Here is a 23008-nt window from a genome sequence, read left to right as displayed (position 1 = left end):
ATCTAGCAGCATGCTGGAAGTTTTTTCGCTTCAGTTGCAAAGTCCGTAGCTATTTTATTTTGCTTCGGTTAGGTTAGTTAAAAGGCAAACTTCTTGTTTCCAAGTTCATATACCTGTAGTAAATGGACGACTGCACATTTCAGTACTATTGCGTTTGCAAAGTCTCGTTATACACTATGCAGAAATATTTACTCCCAAAATATTCAAAGAGGAAAGAATGGCATTGCACTGTAGAAAACAGTAACTACTATAATGTTAGCACGTTGAGTGCTGCAATCTATCTATATTCAACCTGTTAATACTAACAAATTCGATTTTATGCTAATACTGTACTTTTTCTCCAAATAGTCTCCAGACTTGTCTTTGTGGCTGTAAAATCCGATCTTGTTTTGCAAACGACATTTAAGCGTTCCTGACAATGGGGCACCTCGTGCTAAGGCTGAAAGCAACCACGTCAGGAAAACTTTCAAAATTATTTTTTAATGACTCCTATGACAAATTGTCTGTTGAGTGCTGTCTGGCTCTTCAGCCGACGTCTGGCACCAGCAACAGAGGGTGGAGTTATGACAATGCCAGCCACTCGTGCTGGCACATCACATCAGATAAATCGCCGAACACACAGTACTGAGTAGCCATGAAAGCCTCAATAGTTTCTCAAATACAGAAGAGATTTCCTGCAGAGAGCAGCGTATCCCCAGAAGCTAGTATTACACCACAGATTTCTATTTTCATTAACATGAACAAATGCTCAGGCCAAATTCATACTTCACCATACAAGTAAGTACCATTGGGCCATTTTCACAAGTTCAGCAAACTGACTCGTGTTCAAAGGGTATATAATTTCTTTACCTTAGCGTGTATTGACAATTATGGGTGATGGACTGATGGAATTGTGAGTTTATTCAGCAGAACATCTAGGGGAATATTTTTATTTACTATTACCACACCTCATATATAAATGCAAACTATCACTTTCATCTTGAAGTGACAAAACATTCTACATATAAAGTGAAGCGTGATTTCTCTCAGAACAATTGTAAGAAACTTTGGATCTATTTGATGGCTTTATTTGTATACAGCATGATACTTACACTGTAAGAGAATAAGTAGCACACAGTGTGACATTTCACACCTTATATAGCTTAAAGGATTTAAATTGCCAAACAGACTGCACATTTATGAAGTTCTTCCCATTCAAATGCTTTGGCTTATATCCACTATGAAACAGAAGACTTGATTCTTAACTACATTTGATTTTTCCTGTAAAATCTGAAATACTTAATTCATAATAAAGCTCCCAGGTTGTTTCCAGTATTATCTCTCAATAAGGATAAGGGCACGCTCGAAGAGTAAATGTTACACTGTCTGCCTGGAGAATATTAACATACTATGTTCCAAATGGCTGAAAACTTTTACAATCGCCCAAGGCCGAATGTAACTTTATACATGGGGAAGTAAACAGTCAATTTTAAAAATACACCGACAACTATTAAGCGCATTTCATCGTTCCTTTATGTATCGACATAAGAATCTTAAGACTACGCCCTGGTTTTTGTAGCCCTGGGAAAGTCTAAAGTGCTTTCGTCTAGCAGACGCGGGCAAACCGCTAGGCTTTTTTGATGCGCTTGGGCCGCCACTGTGGCGCCGGCGGCCAGGGTCGGGTGTCACGCGAGCCGTGCTCCACATCGATCCGGCATGCCAAGCAAACAGGCTTCGTCTCCGCCTTATCCTGTGTCCATACCAGTCAAGCAAATCTACGCTCTCTGAATCAAATGGCGGCATCAAATACTGGAGGCAATTTGAAGATTTCGGAGCAAGGCCTACTCAAAACTGAAGTTCCACTGCCAACTATGATAAACAGCAGAAGAACTGAAGTCAATTCGGATGTATTTCATATCAAAATATCCATGGATTATTAATGGACCTACCAAATCTAAATTATATGAACAAAAGCATTGTAAAAATTTAAGTAGCCCATTTTCCTGAAGTACAGCTACATTTTGAGTAACTATCGAAGTCCACCTCATACTCCAGCAACAATCTCTCTTGCATAACTGATGTGTGCATGAAATGTAATTTACTTAGTCTTGTTTTCGATCATGAACACACATTTCTTTTCTGTAACTGAAGAAAATGCTATGGAAATGGAGAACTGCGAAGGATATACAACCATTTGGATTGAATTCCTGTCGAAACTACGGATTTTGGCAAGGCATTTTGTAGAAATTATGTGGCACACCGACTTTGTAATGGCCTCACAGGCAGCTCTGGGAAAGTCGTCCAATGTCTAATAACTGGGCAACTTCCTTTGACAGGGAGGAGGATCATTAATTAGTGAGTACTCGAGCGAAGGAATATTCTGGCCGTGCGCCGCTAGGAAGCGACAACAGTCGGTCGCCATGGCAACAGGGCAAACTCAGCCGTCACGCACGCAAACAACCGTTAGTTCGAAAAACGCTACACACTGCCTAACTACACGCACAATCAATAAGAACGCCTTCTACGCCACAATTCATTGATCGTACGGTCTTATTCTAACATCTGCCTTCCACACCCAAAGCGAAGAGTCAAAAACCTATGTTCAGAAATTCACGAGGGAGACCATTATGAAAATATTTTAGTGAAGTGTTTAATATGTATAAGCAAACAGTCTGCATTGGACTTTTTATTCCAGATTGTTTATCTTATTTGGTCATGTTTGCTTATATTATAATGAATTACTTTATTGACTTTGAACAAATACCATAGTTACAAGAGTGCAATCAATATTTAAAGACGCTGCACAAAGATTGTTAACACCAATACCCAAACGTGTTTCAAAAGCCCTTAGAAAATATTTATTGTTCGTTCCATGAACCTCTATGAAGAGTCAAGGCGCGGAGGTTAACGGGCATGTTTGTTTCGATGTGTGTATGACTTTAGACAGACATTCATTGAACATAAACTCCAATTTAACTAGACATTTCTATAATCTTAACTCCGCCATTCTGCTTTTGTTTACGAATCTGTATCTCGCTGAATTATTTGGTTACGTAGGTTGGATGCGCTGAAAAAGTTGTCACTACCGAGCGAGACCATTCAGACCAGACCCTTAGCCACTTACTCCAAGCGTACACAAAGCACACGCACAGTAGCGGCGTTATTACTGTAGCTTGCCTTGGACTGAAAATTATGTTTACTTTAAAGAATGTTTATAGAGTTGCCTGTGCGAGCTAGGGCCGCGAGAACAAAAAATACGATGAAGTGGTTCGAGTCTATAGCGTTGGTTCAAAGAGAATAGAGCGTGGAGATATGGGTCAGTTCTTAAACACAAGATAATACTTTCTGTAACGTCTCTGCAAATAGTATTTTATGTTCAAAGACAAAACTATTTCGCAAATACGGATATAATTACGTATTTCTGAACTGCTGGTGGTGGTGATGGTGCTATTAATTTCGTATCTCGCGCAGTTTCCAAAGAGGAGCCTTCGTGGTGAGGAAATCACTTTCCTATAATGTCTACAACTAAAATACACGCACACGACAAGGCTCCATCTCAGGTACTTTTCAGAATAACTGTTTTAATACCTATCTAATCCCATCTACTAATCTGAAATACAGTGGAACACGCCTTGATAGCTGAAATTTAGTTTCATATAACCTATCTCATTAGATCGTCTTCTCTGCCTTAGTATGCAGCAAAGAATTTCCACGGTCCTCTACCACTCACTATATCTACACCTTCAATTATCAGAGCTACGACTTGCATTTTCGTCTGACATTTGCTTCCCCGTCACTTAGTCACCCTCAACCTTCATTACTACTGTGAGTACGACTTTTTGCATGTATCTGCATTAGAAATCTTCCAATGCCTATGTGAGATACAGGACAAGTGTCACACCAACTGTAAACTTCATTTCAGATAGGGGATTCTTTATTACCAACATCTAGTTTACCAAAAGCAAGGCGGACCTTATTTTTCCTAGCTGTCCGTCCAGTCTTCCATTGTCCTAAATACGAAAGTTTGCGGTTTATGACTGAGCTGTCACATTTTATACATTTCCCATGTGTTTGTTCACTTTAGCCATATTTTTGAAATACTTGGCGAACTTTTGCTACTACAACAATCATAGCTAAACTAAGAAATATGACGTGACTTGATATAAAAATTCAGTGTCCTTAATAGAATGTTACAGGACAAAGAGCGTAATGAAGCAGAATTTTCGAATTACGTGGCCTCGTGAAGCAATGGGACATTCCGAAGCTGAATAATAGAATAGGCAGGGCCGAGCTTTGTCGTAGCAACTGTCTCCACAGCAACGGTTTTGTTTGCAGCTACAGCGCGACAGCACCACTTGGCAACGTCTACTACACCTAAATTTTATCGACTTCTTGGCCGACATTGAACACTCACGAAAACCATATAATTCAATTTTTAACCCCCGACGAAAAAAATTAACACAAGAGCGGCCATTATCACACTCCTCGTTAAAACATACTTTCTTGCTAAGGACGATTTTTCCGAACTGTGTTGTCATTTGACGTCATTACCAACGACGCAAAGGAACTTTGCACTAAATGGTCATGATGATCTGTTCCTCTATTGTCTTAAATTTATTGGTAAGACTTTTGTATACTTCGCTCATTTTCCAAGTTTGAATTCTAGCACCCCAAAATTATTTCCATATGTATTGGGGTTAAACGAAATATAACGCCAGAATTCTTCACTCTACTGCTGAAGTAGTAGATATTTGTTGCATCCTAAGAACAATTCTTTGGTAAAGAATGTCCCACTACACAGAGGATGACCATGTTCAGTCAGTCCTAATTGGTCCATCTGAGTCAAAATAGTACTTCACTTTTGCTTGAACTGAAAGGAACAATTTAAATTCCTATCAGACCCACCAAATTTACTTTTTCAATTTTTCTGTAAAATCAGAAAAATGCCAGGGGGTTTCCTATGATACATAAAGCCTATTTCATATAAGAGCATTATGTCAAGATCAACTAATAAAACATTCACATTATCAATTTTGTAAACTGGTGCCATCTTCCCATGGCAATAGTTTTTCAAACCAGTGATGGGAATGTAGCTGTTACACAATCTTGACAAACTATAATGAGTAAGGTTGAATTATTATATTCAACAAACAGCACAAGCTAGGATGAAGTAAGAAGCTAACTATTGACATTATGGATGAGCCTCTCTTCATTCATAATACAATAACTTTCCAAACAGTAACATTTCTTTACATCTCCCCTCCATTTATCTGAATACCTCTTAGTCACATTGCTTCACATAGATTAACAAGAATCTGACCTGGCCACATTTCAAAAGCAAGGAACTCCTAACCTCCACATAGCAGAAAGTAGGCAGACTGCTATGGTAGGAATAAAATAACAGATGAACAGTTTAGTTTATCTTGTTGTGAAAGAGCACTCATCTTAGCAGCAGTTAACTGCTCCTGAAGGCAGAAAATGGATATAATCAATGACCTAAGAGAATCTTAAAACTAGTATTTGTGATTCATCAAACCACCACCTCCCAATTCCTCCACAGAAAATGTCTGAAGCATGCACAGTTCTACAATCTGGCTTCCATTTGGCTGTATGTTAGATGATATATGTATAGATGGCCAATGGCGAAAAATAATTTACCAACATAAAAGTGGAATGCTACAATGAACAGAACAGGATAGGTGGAAATGTTACAGGAATTTAACAACCTAAGCATCCTTGGGCTCAACAGAATGATGGGAAAGAGAATGACAAAGACAAGACAGTCATGAAAGCAATTACAGAAGACAATTATGGAATTACACCAGTTTAAAGGCCTGTAAGGGAGTGTTGGCAATGAAATTAAAGATCTGTCAACACACACTGACAGAACTGCTGAAGAGTTTCTCAGCTGCTGATTAAATGAAGATTTATGAACAAAAACAAAAGAAGAAAACGAGAAATTGTGACAAGATGCAGCTTCAGAAAGGCAAATAGCGCAAAAAAAAACCTGTGCACAATCATTGCTCCCAAACAAAGACTGCACATCAATCTTTACCACAAAGAATTGGTGTCAGAAAATACCCTATGTGCAAAACTACGGACATCTTCCAGAAAGCAAGCAATAATTTATGTGTGGTTTATGTATGGACAAGAATGTTAAATGGAATAGCTCATATCTACAAAGAAAGCATATTCCTAACAAGGGGAGATATTACAAGCAGGATTCAAGTGCAACCATTAAGTGTCAACTTCCAACAATCTGTAAAAAGCTGTACATTCAACAAAATGCAGATGGATTGCAATTATGAATGTAGAAAATGCAACCAGAATACTAAAGAAACTTTATACACTACACTTTTCCACCTTCTCTGGAGTACTGCTATGCAATGTGGGATCACAGACAGGATTGACAGAAGATATCAAAAACATTCTAAGGAGGGCAAATTGTTTTGTTTATCACAAAATTGAAATGTTGATCATTAAGAAAAGGCTTTTCTGGTAGGTTCTCATGAAACATCTAACACCAACTTAAACCAGCCCCACCCCAATTGAAAATATTGTGTTTGCTGCCACTTACATAGGAAGAAATGATAAAATACAGTAAATCAGAGCTCACACTGAAAGGTTCAAGTGTTCCATTTTTCTCTGCACACTGTTCGAGAATGGAATGGTAGAGAAATAGATTTAAGGCCCATTCAATGAACCCTCTACCAAACGTGAACTGCAGAGTAATCATGTGAATGTAGATGAAATTCTACTGAACATTAGCGCATATACTGAAAATAATGGAACATTTTTGACCATCTAGTATCCAAATTAATTTTCTTTAATATCACAATGTTAGTAAGGAGCACACAAAAATGAAATGCCAGTAAAATACAGGAAGTTGAGATAATACAAGAAAGTTAGGAAGGAATTTATCACAGGACATGCAAAAATTGCAGAAATGGAAGAATGTGAAACTACAGAGATGACTGTGCCAGCCACACAAAAAACTGAACTAAAACAAGTACACCAATTAACCAGACATAAATAAATCAAGAGAGGAAAATCAATTATTCAGGTACATTAACATGATAAAACATGTTTCATTTTGTAGAAGAAACAAGTCCTTATTACAAGAATGAGTGCAGTGGATGAGGGGGAAAGAACATGTGAGGTACACTTTACACCGGGGCCGGCCAAACGCTGCACAGTGTGCAGACGTGCGGAAGTGCTGCACATGTGCGCACTTGTGCGACAGAGACATCTGTTATTAGACATGTGACATAAATGAACGGCGGCGGCTCCTCTTCCCTGTTTATGCGGTACAAGCAAGAGCGCAACATACCCAATCTCATTTACCCCTGGTGACCATAACCTTAACAGAGAAGTACTGAGAAATGCCGGGTACTGTGAAAAAGCAAAGAACGATCAAGCATCATCAGTGACGAAAATCTCCCGCAACTGCTTGCGTTTGTCAATGAGCCGTGCTTTTGTGCCCGATATTAACTATATCATTTCTCATGACCAGTGATAAATGGATTTATTCCTTTCATAATTAAAAATTATTGTTTACTAACTGTGCATTATTGCATCATTCTGCTCCATGTTACATTATCAGGAAAATTGGTCATTAAACAGATTGTTGTATACTTACATTTAGGGTCTTTTGTTTTTTAATGTGTGAAGGGCTACGCTCAGCCGAAGTCGATAAAACATAACATTCATCTAATTGTCTGTTATTATGCAGATTTAAGACAGAACTGATGAAAGATATAGCAATAATGGTACAGGTCATCGAGAGGTCTGCGGTTGTCATTCTGTTCAGAGGTCAGTGAGACAGAAATTATGTGGGTGTAACTGAGGGCACCGAGAATTAGTTGTAGGAAAACTTGCATTGGTTAAATGTTATTTGAAATCATGTTTAATACGCGAAATACCTTCCCATGGTTGGCTTGCAAGCTGTGGAAAGAGCACTAGAATTCACCGGTACAGAGTACCTCAGCAAGTGGATAAAGAGACAACTGTGCGTAGAAACAAGCACTACATGAACGCTCCGCTGCGGCGTGCACGCTGTGACCCGGAAGTTGCACATGCTTATGGCTCATCTAGTGGAAACACTTCTGCATGTACTTGCAGCAACTTACTGACATTAACTTGTCCAAGCAACTTGCAGATAAACCTGCTGAAGTTTATGTTCTAATGGAAACAGCTCAACAAGCTCTTACAGAAGTTTTACTTGTGGACATGCCTTAACATACTTCTAAACATTCTTTACAATGTTTTTCCACTGGTCTTTGCAACAACTCATTATGCAATATTTTAATTGCTGATATGAACCAGGTAACTTTCAAATTTATTGCACTGGAAAGTGCTACATTTGTAAACTGAAAACATGTTTGCCAAATGCAACCTTTTCAGTGGTTAGGAGTATAAAGAATACAAAATTTCCAACTGCCAACATTATTCTTTGAAACTATTAAAAAATGTGAATGCTGTATTTATTACACACCATGGAAAGAGAAAGTTGTTTCAAAATGGTACACTGATCACAAAAGTACAAAAGTTTAGCAAAGCAATATTTGTTGCAAAATTTTATATGGGCCAGAAACTGACAGTAAAGGACAAGAGGATTAGTAATCAACTAAAGGAAACCACAATCACAGTTGCCACATATTTCCCTAACAGTCATTCCACATCAAAGGGACCAATATTAAAAAGTGTCCCCACTACCATCTTCAAATATTATGAAACTGTGTGAAGGTTCTGTACGGTCTTTGGTTATATACCAAATTTCAGTCCAGTATCTTCAGTGGTTAATTCTTAAGGGATTTGAAAGAGGCTACTCAACATCACTTATGAAGGTGCAAATATGCCAAGTTTGCTAGGCTTTCTTAACTCTAGCAAGTCTGGTGGTACAATTTATGTTGCACCAAAGTTGTTTGGTGGTACATTATTTGTACCACCATTCTGGATGCATAGAACTGTTCCTTGTGGCAGAGCAACTGCTAGCAGGGCCTGTTCCTTGTGGCAGATAAACCACTAGCAGGGCCTGTTCTTAGATGTATGCACCAGATGGCAGTTGTTACTGGGTTTTTGCAACAGCAGTAGTACTTCATATATCTACACCAGGTGAACTCAAGAACACACTGAAGGCATTGTTGGTGTAACATTGTTATTTGTTAGCTGCTGACAGAAGTTTCCAACAAATTTTCATCTGTAATATATAACTACATTTGTTTATTAGTTTGTGTTGATCAGACTAATGAAAATTATTAAAATTGTAGATTCATCAGTTCAAAATATGTACCACCATACATCAACTTCCACTTTTCAGTAATAATGAGGGGGCCACAGAAAGCCAAGTCTGAAATTTTGAAAGCCCCTGCAGAGTATACATCTGATATCATTTGATACTCGAGACAGTGGTGACAGCAGTGACAGTTCTTATTGTCTGGTCCCAGCTACAGACAATGTTCTCTTTGATTCTGATACATCAAGTGATTCTGAGGATGAGTGCCCAGCTTCCATTTCATTTCAGTGATTACACCACCAAACTGTCACAATGCATCAGACTCATCTGAGATTGCTGATGATCAATCTAAGACTGAACATAATTGGAGCAAAACAAAGCCCTGATGATGCCCCTGCATTTATTTCCCAGTGTGATTCCAGTGATTTTATTGTGGAGTTAAGTACACCATTACCACCTCAGTTATTTGGAGTTCTGTTTTCAGATGATATGGAGTTAATTTTGTTTCAGGCAAACTTGTATGCTCAGTCATCTGACTTTTGGTAGTTTCTTATGGAACAGCATCCATGGAAAACAAAAACTCTCAGAGATAAATATCTTGATGGACATAAAACCACTTCCTAGTTACAGAGGTAACTGGAGTTCAGGTGTTTATGTACATGACAGTTATATGAGTGAACTGCTGTCAGGGAGGCGTTTCAAGTGGTGTCTCACCAACTTACATTTGAATGACAACAGTAAAATGCCACAAGGACACACCAACTATGATAAACTTTATAAGTTGCATCCTTTCCTAATAAAAATTGCACAACTTTCAGAAAGCACTAAATCCAAATGAATGTATGGCAGTAGACAAATCCATGATTAAATTTAAAGGAATATCTCTTAAAACAGTGCTTGCCAAGGAAGCTTATCAGGAGGCTACAAGCTGTGGGAACTAGCGGGCAAATCTGGCTATGCCTGGAAACTTTAAATTTATAGTGGAAAGAAAGATAATGCCATAGAAAAGAAGTTAGGACAAAGTGTTGCAAAAGACTTCACTGAAAATATTAAAGGTAAGAATTGCAGAGTTCACTTTGATAATTATTTCACTAGCCCAGATCTCCTTTGAGATCTGCAAGAACACAACACACACTTGTACAGTGAAGCCCAGTAGAATGTCTTGACCTATGATGAAAAGTGACAAGGAAATAAAATGGAGTAACTCATTGGATTACTAGCAATACAGGCCTGAGTATGAAGAAGTGGAAAGATGATTTTATTTTGTGGTTTTAGGGTGCACAACTACGACGGTCATTAGCGCCCAGACTAAGTTAAGAATGCACCGCAAGGCACAAGGTTAAAACAGCAACGAAAAGGGACAAGACTATAAAAGACAGACAGGCACAGGATTAAAAAACAGCATAATCAAATGTCCTTTGACAGGTTTGTCAAGTTGATAAAACGAAGAACGCGAGCAGCTGCTCCTGGGTAATCCGCTAAAATGGCATCTAGAGTACATGGCAGGCCAAGATCAAGACACAGTGTATTAAAATCAAGACAGGACGTTAAAATGTGGCGGACCGTCATCAATTGCCCACATGGGCAGAACAGCGCTGGCGCAGCCGTCAGCAGATGGCGATGGCTGAACCGGCAGTGTTCAATTTGTAACCGGTCCAAAACGACCTCCTCCCACCGAGAAGGGCGTGAGGAAGACGTCCAAGCCGCAGGAAGAGGTCTCAGGGCCCGAAGCTGCTTGTCCGTAAGTGCAGCCCAATTGGTCTTAGACCCATCTGTATAAATGTAGGTCATATTCATGAACTTCGAACTAAGTTCGACAAAACGGGAGTGGTATACCAAGCCGAGGGTAACCTCCTTTGGGAGCAAGCTGAGGTCAAGGTGAACACGAACCTGAGCCTGGAGCCAAGGTGGCATGTGGCTCTCGCTCACTCGAAAGGTTGCAGGGAGTGAAAAATCAAGGTGTTGAAGGAGGCGACGAAAGCGAACTCCAGGGGGTAGCAGGGCAGAGACATACAACCCGTATTGACAGTCAGAGTAGTCAAAAAAGGAACAATAAGACAGGTGGTCGAGCATTGACAGTAGCCGACAGGCATACCGACAAAACCGTATATCGCGCCGGTAGGTTAGTGGCAATTCACCGGCTTCAGCATGAAGACTCTCGACAGGACTAGTATAAAACGCTCCGATCGCAAGACGTAAACCCCAATGTTTTATGGAGTTGAGGCGGCGTAAGATGGACGGCCGTGCAGGAGTATACGATGCTCCCATAATCCAGCTTGGAGCGGACGATCAACCGATATAGGCGAAGTAGGACAGTTCGATCCGCTCCCCACGACATACCGCTGAGAACACGGAGGACATTTAGAGAACGGGTACAACGGGCAGCCAAATATGACATGTGGAGACCAGCTAAGTTTCCTGTCAAATTTAAGACCTAAAAATTTTTGTGTCCACGAATGGGAGAGCAACAGGACCGAGTCTTAAGGACGGTGGGAGAAACACTGTAGCGCCAGAAGTTCATACAGACCATCTTCTCGGCAGAAAAACTGAAGCCATTGGCGACACTCCAGGAGTAAAGACGGTCAAGAGAACGCTGAAGACAGCACTCCAGGAAACATGTACGCTGCGCGCTGCAATAGATGGTAAAATTGTCCACGAAAAGGGAGCCTGATACATCAGCTGGGAGGCAATTCATTATTGGATTGATCGCTATGGCGAAGACAGCGACGCTCAAAACTGAGCCCTGTGGAACCCCATTCTCCTGGCGAAAGGTGTGACAGGACAGAACCCACACGTACTCTGAACTGTCGATCCATTAAAAAGGAACGAATAAAAAGAGGGAGGCGACCGCGAAGGCCCCATGTATGCATGGTGCGGAGAATGCCCGCCCTCCAACAGGTGCCGTAAGCCTTCTCCAAATCAAAGAACACAGCCGCAGTCGGGCACTTCCGCAAGAAGTTATTCATAATGAAGGTCAACAAGGCAACCAGATGGTCAACAGCAGAGCGGCGCCTACAAAATCCACGTTTTACATTGGCAAGTAGGCATCGAGAGTTAACCATTCACTCCATCACCTTACAGACACAGCTGGTAAGCGAGATGGAACGATAACTGGAAGGCAAGTGCTTGTCCTTCCCCGGCTTAGGAATCGGCACAATAGACTCACACCAGCATGCGGGAACATGTCCCACAATCCAGATGCGATAAGTACAAAGAAGGAAACCTTTACCCGCAGGAGAAAGGTTCTTCAGCATCTGAATATGAATAGAATCAGGCCCTGGAGCGGAGGACCGTGACCGGGCAAGTGCATTTTCGAGTTCCCGCATGGTGAATGGGGAATTATAACTTTCACGATTCGAGGAGCGGAAATTAGGTGGCCTAGCCTCCTCTGCCTGTTTTCGGGGGAGGAAGGCAGGGTGGTAATGAGCGGAGCTCGAAACCTCTGCGAAAAAGCAGCCGAAGGCATTGGAGACATCCTCAGGGGCCACAAGGACATCATTTGCGACCGTCAAGCCAGAAACTGGTGAGTGGACCTTAGTGCCAGATAGCCAGCACAGGCTACCCCAGACAACAGAAGGAGTAAAACTGTTTAAGGTGCTTGTGAAAGCAGCCCAGCTGGCTTTCTTGCTTTCTTTAATAATACGACAACACTGTGCACGTAATCGTTTATAATTGATACAATTCGCCACTGTAGGGTGGCATTTAAAGGTGCGTAAAGCACGTCGACGAGCACGTAAAGCATCTCTACATGCTGCGGTCCACCAGGGGACCGGCATGCGACGTGGAAAAGTAGTAGTGTGAGGGATGCAATATTCAGCAGCAGTGAGAATGACTTCCGTGAGGTGTGTGGCCTGACTATCACAGCTTGTGAAGGTTTGATCCTGAAAGGTCGCACTGGAAGAGAAGAGCCCCCAGTCTGCTTTGGAGATGTTCCAACTAGTGGAGCACAGAGAGGGGGTATGATGCAGGAGATGGATAACACACGGGAAGTGGTCGCTCTAATATGTATCAGAAAGTGCATACCACTCAAACTGGCATGCAAGCTGGGTAGTACATATAGAGAGGTCTAAATGGGAATAAGTGTGAGATGTGTCCAAAAGAAAAGTAGGGGCGCCAGTGTTGAGGTAGACAAGATTGAGCTGGTTGAAAAGGTCTGCTAACAGGGAGCCCCTCGGGCAGGATGCTGGAGAGCCCCAAAAAGGATGGTGGGCATTTAAGTCTCCAGTTAACAAAAATGGTGCAGGGAGCTGAGCAATAATTTGCATCCTGTCTGCCCTGGTAACGGCAGAAGAGTGTAAATGGTACAAATGGGAAATGTAAAAGTGGGGAGAGTAATTCTGATGGCAACTGCCTGCAGCCCGGTGTGCAATGTGATGGGATCGTAGTATCATCCCGGACCAGCAACATAACCCCTCCATGAGCCAGAATACCTGCCACAGGGGATAGGTCAAAACACACAGAAGTGTGTGCCAAGGCAATTTGATCGCATGGGCGTAGCTTCGTTTCCTGGAGGGCTACGCCGAGCGGACGGTGCAAGCGGAGCAGCAACTTTAAGTCCTCTCAGTTGGAGCAAATATTCCAGTGAATAAGTGCCATCGTGAGAAGAAAAAGATGCAAGAAGGGGTCACCTCGAAGGCCGCTGAGGGCCTGGCTTCGAGCAAGCACTGCCGCCGCTATCAGTAGGCGGACATTTATCGTCCATTGGTTCTATAGGTTCATCGGCTATCTTGTTAAGATGGCCGGGAGGGGGAGCTTCCTCCGCCGGTGAACGGCCAGATGTTCGGCTACCAACGGTGCGGCCAGGCGAAACAGATGACGGCCTGGGGTGGCAACCGCTGGGTGGCGCAGGAGAAGAAATGCGCCGTGGTGGAGGAGGAGAACTGTGCTTCCTATGAGCCTTCTTGGAAGGTTGTTTAGTGGAAGTACTGGTCGATGGCTGGGAGTTCGAGGTACGTAGGAAGTCTGCACGGGATGGTTCCTTCTTCAAGGCCCGTGCATCTGATTTCTGGGTCTTCGTCTTGGCAGAAGCTGATGAAGGTGCTTGTGACTGAGGAGTGACAGGAGGAAGAGGAGACGTCGACCGGCCTATCTTAGAACTGGCCGAACGGACGACCGTAGTGCTGAAGGTCAGATCGCGTGTCTGCGTCGCCACCTCCCTGGTAGTCCGAGGCGAGACGAGGACAGTACTGTATTTCCCTGCTGGGAGCAGCGTGGGCTTCCTACTAGCAAATGGCTTGCAAGCAGCCGAGGTGGACACTTTCTCTTTGACCCGAATTTCCTCTATACAGAGTTCTTCCTTGTAGATGGGACAGTCGCGGGAGGACGCTGCATGGTCACCCTGACAGTTCACACAACGAGGAGACGGAGGTGGACAGTCACCCTCATGGGCATCCCTGCAACAAGTGACACATTTAGCCGCATTGGAACAAGACTGGCGAGTGTGATTAAAACGCCGGCACTGGTAGCAGCGCGTAGATGTCAGGACATAGGGGCAAACAGAAATAACCTCGTAAGCCACTTTGATGCGCGACGGCAGCTGAACACTATCAAAGGTCAAGAAAAGTGTCCAGGTCAGCACAAGGTCATTGTTGACCTTTTTCATGACCCTATGGACAGCCGTCACGCCCTGCTCAGCGAGGAAAGACTGAATCTCGTCGTCAGTCAATCTGTCGAGTGATCTAGTATATACCACACCACGAGACGAATTCAAAGTGCAGTGAGCCTCCACCCAGACAGGGAACGTGTACAGGAGTGTGGCCCGAAGCAGTTTGTGTGCCTGAAAGGCGCTCTCAGTTTCTAGTAACAAGGTACCGTTACGCAACCTGGTACAAGACTTGACAGATCTGGTTATGGCATCTACACCCTTCTGGATAACGAAAGGGTTGACAGGAAAAATCCTTTCCGTCCTCAAATCAAGAAACTACGAGGAACTGTGGGGCAGGCGGTAGTACTTTTGTCACTGGTGGCTGGTCAAGTTTCTGTTTTTGGGCAGAAGTCAAGAGAGAAGAAGAAAAGAAATCCATTGCAGAGGAATCCCCACGAGGGCACTCCTGCCGTAGGTTAATGTTTACACCTCAGGTCACACCTCCCGAGAAATGGACGGAGGGACCAATTGGCATGGTCGGAAGGTGTCAGCTCAGGCAATCACCCCTCCCTGGGCCTGGCCTTTACCAGGGGGTACGTGCGTGCCTTACTTGTCTACCCAGGGCGGGGAATTACGCGTTACCCCGTCACCGGCTATGCGTGCGAACTCGTGGGTCGGCCTTCAGGCAAGCACAGGGAGGAAGGAAGGAAGGAAGGAAGGAAGGAAGGAAGAAGAGGGAAAAGAAGGGAGGGAGGGAGGGAGGGAGGGAGGGAGGGAGAGAAAGGACAGACGTCTCAAATGGCAAGGAGGAGGCAAGGAGGAGGCAAGATTTGACCAACCATTGCGGGTTTTCCTATGAGCCAATCACACCAAAATTTTTGATGGTTATTCTTACCTATGATGTCTATATATAAAATTTAATTATCACTGGATGCCCAGATGGAAAAATATGAATTTGCAAAGCTGGCCAAAATTTCTATGAAGATTTTTTTCTTGGGGGGGTGTTCTGAACTGTCTTCAATCTTTTTCTTGCCACAGCTGGATAGAGCATCCTTTAAGCTTTCAAAGCTATGCTGTTTAATTTCTGGACCTAGCATATTGATGAGTAAGAATACCTATCAAAAACAGGGATAATGGATTAATGATTAATACAAAAATTAATAAAATTTAAAGTTGTGAATCAGAAATGTGTAATTGGAGTGTCTTAATAGTGTAAGATTTTCCTGTGGTTTAGTGAAAGGAACTATGCTACTAAGAAGTTTTGACATTATTTTAGAGTATAGAACATAAAAATAATAAAACCTCAGAAAATGCGTATAAGATTATAAAATCTAGAAGACCATAATGGAATGCTTTGTTGCCCTGCAGAAGACTTGCTGCAACCCATTTGATAAAGAAAAACATGTAACCAAGGCAACTTTAACACCAATAACCAGTGCAAGGCAGCTTTAACACCAGTAACCAGTGCAATGCCTGACAGGTTGAAGTTACTGACTAAGCTTTTAAACTTGGCCAGAAAATTTGTACCAAGTTTAGACATGAAAAGCCCAAAAAGAATCATCCCACCAGGCTAGGCAAAAATCACCATTAACTGAAGACATGGATGTTCAAAGCTTCAACAGATCAGTGAAAGGGATTCAATGGGATACATGAAAGTGTGAAGTTCTGCAAGCCCAGCCCATGTCAGCATTATTAAAGCAATTGCCACAGTTGGTGTGAACCAAGTAGTTATTGCTCACATACAAACAGAAGAGTGCCAAAAATGTAAAGGTATGGGTATCTTAATTGAACTTAAGCTTCAGACTTCAAGCAATTGCAGTAAAGTTCAAATTTTGACCCTGGCCCCAAATAGTTGCATTATTGAAACAATGGCTAAAGAATTTGCTGTTTCAGCTAAGATGGTAAAGGAGGCTTGGAAACTAAAGATGGGATTTTGGCAACACCTGCAAACCAAAAAGGAGAAAACCTCAATGAAGTAAAACAAAATGTGCTCCCTGCCGTCATTGGATAAGCAGCTGCAGCAGCAAGTCGTATACTCCCAGCTCATTCATTTGTTACATAGTTTAATTCTTAATTACTTTGCGTGTTTTTGGTACTTGCATTGTCTAATTCATAAATTTCTGGCGTATTATAGTATTTGAGAGTTGTAGCATCGCGTTTTAGTACCTGAATAGTGTAAAATCACGTAGTCTCCTTCCACCGCCGAGCAGTGTGTCAGCAGTGCGCAAGTAGCAGCATTACTGCATTTACTAGGCAATCTTGTATTTTAATAACCGTTTAAATTTTGTGTCGATTTGTTTGCGCTCTGTAAATTAGTTCAGACGTTCTTTGCAAAACAGTTTTTAGCATGGATAGGGACTGCAACTGCTGTGTTCGGATGCAGGCTGAGTTGGCATCCCTTCGCTCCCAGCTTCAGGCAGTGTTGGCTTCGGTCACACAGCTTGAGGCTGTTGCCAATGGGCATCACTGTGGGGTTCCGGATGGGGGTTTGTCGGGGACGGCCAGCTCGTCCCACGCATCCCCCGATCGGACTACGACTGTGGTTGCCCGGGATACTGCCCGCATTGAGGCTGATCCCTCACCTGTGGTAGAGTGGGAGGTCGTCTCAAGGTGTGGCAGGGGGCGAAAGACATTCCGGAGGGCTGAACGGAAGGCCTCTCCAGTTTGTCTGACGAACCGGTTTCAGGCTCTGTCTCAGGCTGATACTGACCTTCGGCCTGACATGGCTGCTTGTCCTGTTCCAGAGGTTGCCCCTCAGTCTGCAACATCCGGGCGGTCGCAGAGGGTGGGCTTACTGGTAGTTGGGAGCTCCAACGTTAGGCGCGTAATGGGGCCGCTTAGGGATATGGCAGCAAGAGAGGGGAAGAAAACCAATGTGCACTCCGTGTGCATACCGGGGGGAGTCATTCCAGATGTGGAAAGGGTCCTTCCGGATGCCATGAAAGGTACAGGGTGCATCCATCTGCAGGTGGTCCCTCATGTCGGCACCAATGATGTGTGTCGCTATGGATCGGAGGAAATCCTCTCTGGCTTCCGGCGGCTATCTGATTTGGTGAAGACTGCCAGTCTCGCTAGCGGGATGAAAGCAGAGCTCACCATCTGCAGCATCGTCGACAGGACTGACTGCGGACCTTTGGTACAGAGCCGAGTGGAGGGTCTGAATCAGAGGCTGAGACGGTTCTGCGACCGTGTGGGCTGCAGATTCCTCGACTTGCGCAATAGGGTGGTGGGGTTTCGGGTTCCGCTGGATAGGTCAGGAGTCCACTACACGCAACAAGCGGCTACACGGGTAGCAGGGGTTGTGTGGCGTGGGCTGGGAAGTTTTTTTAGGTTAGATGGCCTTGGGCAAGTACAGAAAGGGCAACAGCCTCAAAGGGTGCAGGGCAAGGGCAAAGTCAGGACATGCGGGGACCAAGCAGCAATATTGTAAACTGTTTAAGCTGCGTTGGTAAAGTACCGGAACTTCAAGCGCTGATAGAAAGCACTGAAGCCGAAATCGTTATGGTTACAGAAAGCTGGTTGAAGCCAGAGATAAATTCTGCCGAAATTTTTACAAAGGTATAGACGGTGTTTAGAAAGGATAGACTGCATGCAACCGGTGGTGGAGTGTTCGTCGCTGTTAGTAGTAGTTTATCCTGTAGTGAAGTAGAAGTGGATAGTTCCTGTGAATTATTATGGGTGGAGGTTACACTCAACAACCGAGCTAGGTTAATAATTGGCTCCTTTTACCAACCTCCCGACTCAGCAGCATTAGTGGCAGAACAACTGAGAGAAAATTTGGAATACATTTCACATAAATTTTCTCAGCATGTTATAGTCTTAGGTGGAGATTTCAATTTACCACATATAGACTGGGACACTCAAATGTTTAGGACAGGTGGTAGGGACAGAGCATCGAGTGACATTATACTGAGTGCACTATCCGAAAATTACCTCGAGCAATTAAACAGAGAACCGACGCATGGAGATAACATCTTGGACCTACTGATAAACAGACCCGAAATTTTCGACTCTGTATGTACAGAACAGGGAATCAGTGATCGTAAGTCCGTTGCAGCATCCCTGAATATGGAAGTTAGTAGGAATATAAAAAAAGGGAGGAAGGTTTATCTGTTTAGCAAGAGTAATAGAAGGCAGATTTCAGACTACCTAACAGATCAAAACGAAAATTTCTGTTCCGACACTGACAATGTTGAGTGTTTATGGAAAAAGTTCAAGGCAATCGTAAAATGCGTTTTAGACAGGTACGTGCTGAGTAAAACTGTGAGGGACGGGAAAAACCCACCGTGGTACAACAACAAAGTTAGGAAACTACTGCGAAAGCAAAGAGAGCTTCACTCCAAGTGCAGACAAACAGAAGCTAAACAATGTCAAAGTTAGCGTAAGGAGGGCTATGCGTGAAGCGTTCAGTGAATTCGAAAGTAAAATTCTATGTACCGACTTGACAGAACATCCTAGGAAGTTCTGGTCTTACGTTACATCAGTAAGTGGCTCGAAACAGCATATCCAGACACTCCGGGATGATGATGGCATTGAAACACAGGATGACACGCGTAAAGCTGAAATACTGAACACCTTTTTCCAAAGCTGTTTCACAGAGGAAGACTGCACTGCAGTTCCTTCTGTAAATCCTCGCACAAACGAAAAAATGGCTGACATCGAAATAAGTGTCCAAGGAATAGAAAAGCAACTGGAATCACTCAACAGAGGAAAGTCCACTGGACCTGACGGTATACCAATTTGATTCTACACAGAGTACGCGAAAGAACTTGCCCCTCTTCTAACAGCCGTGTACCGCAAGTCTCTAGAGGAACGGAAGGTTCCAAATGATTGGGAAAGAGCACAGGTAGTCCCAGTCTTCAAGAAGGGTCGTCGAGCAGATGCGCAAACCTATAGACCTATATCTCTGACGTCGATCTGTTGTAGAATTTTAGAACATGCTTTTTGCTCGAGTATTATGTCGTTTTTGGAAACCCAGAATCTACTATGTAGGAATCAACATGGATTCCGGAAACAGATCGTGTGAGACCCAACTCGCTTTATTTGTTCATGAGACCCAGAAAATATTAGATACAGGCTCCCAGGTAGATGCTATTTTTCTTGACTTCCGGAAGGCGTTCGATACAGTTCCGCACTGTCGCCTGATAAAGTAAGAGCCTACGGAATATCGGACCAGCTGTGTGGCTGGATTGAAGAGTTTTTAGCAAACAGAACACAGCATGTTGTTATCAATGGAGAGACGTCAACAGACAAAGTAACCTCTGGCGTGCCACAGGGGAGTGTTATGGGACCATTGCTTTTCACAATATATATAAATGACCTAGTAGATAGTGTCGGAAGTCCCATGCGGACTTTCGCGGATGATGCTGTAGTACACAGAGAACTTGCAGCATTAGAAAATTGTAGCGAAATGCAGGAAGATCTGCAGCGGATAGGCACTTGGTGCAGGGAGTGGCAACTGACCCTTAACATAGACAAATGTAATGTATTGCGAGTACACAGAAAGAAGGATCATTTATTGTACGATTATATGATAGCGGAACAAACACTGGTAGCAGTTACTTCTGTAAAATATCTGGGAGTATGCGTGCAGAACGATTTGAAGTGGAATGATCATATAAAATTAATTGTCGGTAAGGCGGGTACCAGGTTGAGATTCATTGGGAGAGTCCTTAGAAAATGTAGTCCATCAACAAAGGAGGTGGCTTACAAAACACTCGTTCGACCTATACTTGAGTATTGCTCATCAGTGTGGGATTCGTACCAGATCGGAGAGAAGATCCAAAGAAGAGCGGCGCGTTTCGTCACAGGGTAATTTGGTAACCATGATAGCGTTACGGAGATGTTTAACAAACTCAAGTGGCAGACTCTGCAAGAGAGGCGCTCTGCATCGCGGTGTAGCTTGCTGTCCAGGTTTCGAGAGGGTGCGTTTCTGGATAAGGTATCGAATATATTGCTTCCCCCTACTTATACCTCCCGAGGAGATCACGAATGTAAAATTAGAGAGATTAGAGCGCGCATGGAGGCTTTCAGACAGTCGTTCTTCCCACGAACCATACGCGACTGGAACAGGAAAGGGAGGAAATGACAGTGGCACGTAAAGTGCCCTCCGCCACACACCGTTGGGTGGCTTGCGGAGTATAAATGTAGATGTACATAGAATGTCTTCACTTTTTTGAAGATGAGTTTTCCCATTATACCCAGGCAAAAATAATTGTGTTGCAGTAAGAATAAATAGGGAAATATTCAGAAGCAGAAACACCTGCTCCATGGCAACAAAGAAATATTCATTTCTTACTCTAAGCGAAATGGAAATCAAGTGGGCTTCTAAAAATTTTGTGAGCTCAGGCCAAACCAGTGTAGTACAGTTGGTGCTTCTGGATCACATTCACTGTGTGTGTGTGCGCACGTGCGTGCGCACGTGCGTGCGCACAATTCATCAATGTTAAATTAATGCTGGATTCAGCAACATCTATCCAAGGTAACTAGAAGGATGTGATGGAACAACTGTATGCAGTTTGGAATCGAATTGCATGCTGCAACAGTGACTAATTTCCAGAAAAACTGCAACTAGAAGCTTTTCTTGAAGGTTTCTAAAGACTATGACCCAAAAGAAACAACGGAATACAAGCAATGGATCTACGCCAACATGGAGGCATGTCAGAACTTGCATCAATTTATCCCTGCAGAAACAGGATTTTGGCATCACTGCCAAATGGAATTTTTGTGGAACAAACAGTAAATTGCCTTGTGATGGCACTGGGGAACAGCAAAAGGACTTGCAGCCTGTGCTAGTCTGCAGAGGGCCTTAGATAACCAATTATTGACTCCATATGATTTATTCAAATTCTTTGATGGTAATATTCCAGTGTAAATCTTTATGTACCAAGAGAAATTTAAAAATCCATCCCAATCAAGAAACAAAAGTTTACCATGGGACATACAATATCTGCAACAAGAAAATCATTCATTCACAGTTAACATCTTCAAAGTAGATGAAATTCCAGCAGTCTCGATTCCAAGTTTACAACAAGGACAGTATGTTTCTTGTATGTATGGCAATTTTTGGTAGGTTGGAAACTTGTGACATTTCACATTAAGATGTCCTCAGCTTTATGGACCCACACAGTTCTGCTTGTTCCTGCCACTGGCCAACTGCTGCAGACACCTGCTGGAATCCTGAGTAACATCTTCACAATTTTAGAAGCACACTCTGCATCACCAGAAAAAACAACACAGATATCCATAACCTGTCCGACAAAATTTTAGAAGTTTTTAACAAAAAATGGAACTGACTCCTCAGTATTTTTGTTCTGTAAATTTGCTGTGTTTTGTACAATACTTGTTTTTATACCATGTGTTAAGTTAATGTTTGAAACTGATGTATACTCTAATAAAAAATTATGAGACTTAATGAGCAAAACTTTTCAATCTTATCAAAGTGTTAAAATTATAACTTTTGAAATGTATTATTACTTGTCAAAATGAAAGATACTTAAATTAAACAATGTTTTGAAAGCTTAAAGCACACTTACCAGCTGTGTGCAAGAAAAAAAATAATTAAGATATAGCCCCCAAAACTACCCTAAAATTTGCAAGTAGAAAATTTTGGCCAACTTTGCAGATATCTTCATCTAGGCCTCCAATTTTAATTAAATTTGGTCAATAGACATCACAGATATGAATAACCATTATAAGTTTTGGTATGATTTGTTCCTATAAAAAGTAGCAATAGTTAAACCATGGCTCAATAGTGTATCAAACTTTTTAGCCACTTTAGATGCTTGTATCTATATTTAGGTATGACTAAATCCGTATTTTTCACTGTGGTGTGATTCAGCATAAAAGTTGTCTGTGTATATTAAAGCAAATGACCAAATGTTTGCTAGAACTTGCACCTTCAGATGTGATTCAAAGGTGACTGCCCCTTTTTGAAAGCCCCTAAGAATTCAATCACTGAGGATACTGAACTGAAATTTGGTATGTACCCACCAAGGACATATGGAACATCCACACCAAATTTCATTACATTTGGAGATGGTCGAGTGGGAACCACTTTTCCCTTTGACTTGGAATGACCCAAGTGAAATTCTGATAATTCCCTTATTTGAAGATATGTTTTAGCACTTTTCCCTGACAAATTTAGAGATCTGAAGTATAAGATGTAAGTTATCAATGTCTTCACAACTGCGGTACAAAAAATAATAGTG

General features: G+C 42.5%; 1 protein-coding gene across 2 annotated transcripts in view; it reads right to left on the bottom strand.

Moving 5' to 3' along the window:
- LOC126262941 (heterogeneous nuclear ribonucleoprotein K) overlaps nucleotides 1-23008 on the bottom strand; it is a 74912-nt gene that overhangs the window by 33524 nt on the left and 18380 nt on the right. The window lies entirely within an intron of this gene.

The sequence above is a fragment of the Schistocerca nitens genome, chromosome 6 (assembly GCF_023898315.1).
Source record: "Schistocerca nitens isolate TAMUIC-IGC-003100 chromosome 6, iqSchNite1.1, whole genome shotgun sequence".
Lineage (NCBI taxonomy): Eukaryota > Metazoa > Arthropoda > Insecta > Orthoptera > Acrididae > Schistocerca > Schistocerca nitens.
Note: the sequence above shows the minus strand (reverse complement) of the source record. Positions and strands in the feature narration are given on the sequence as shown.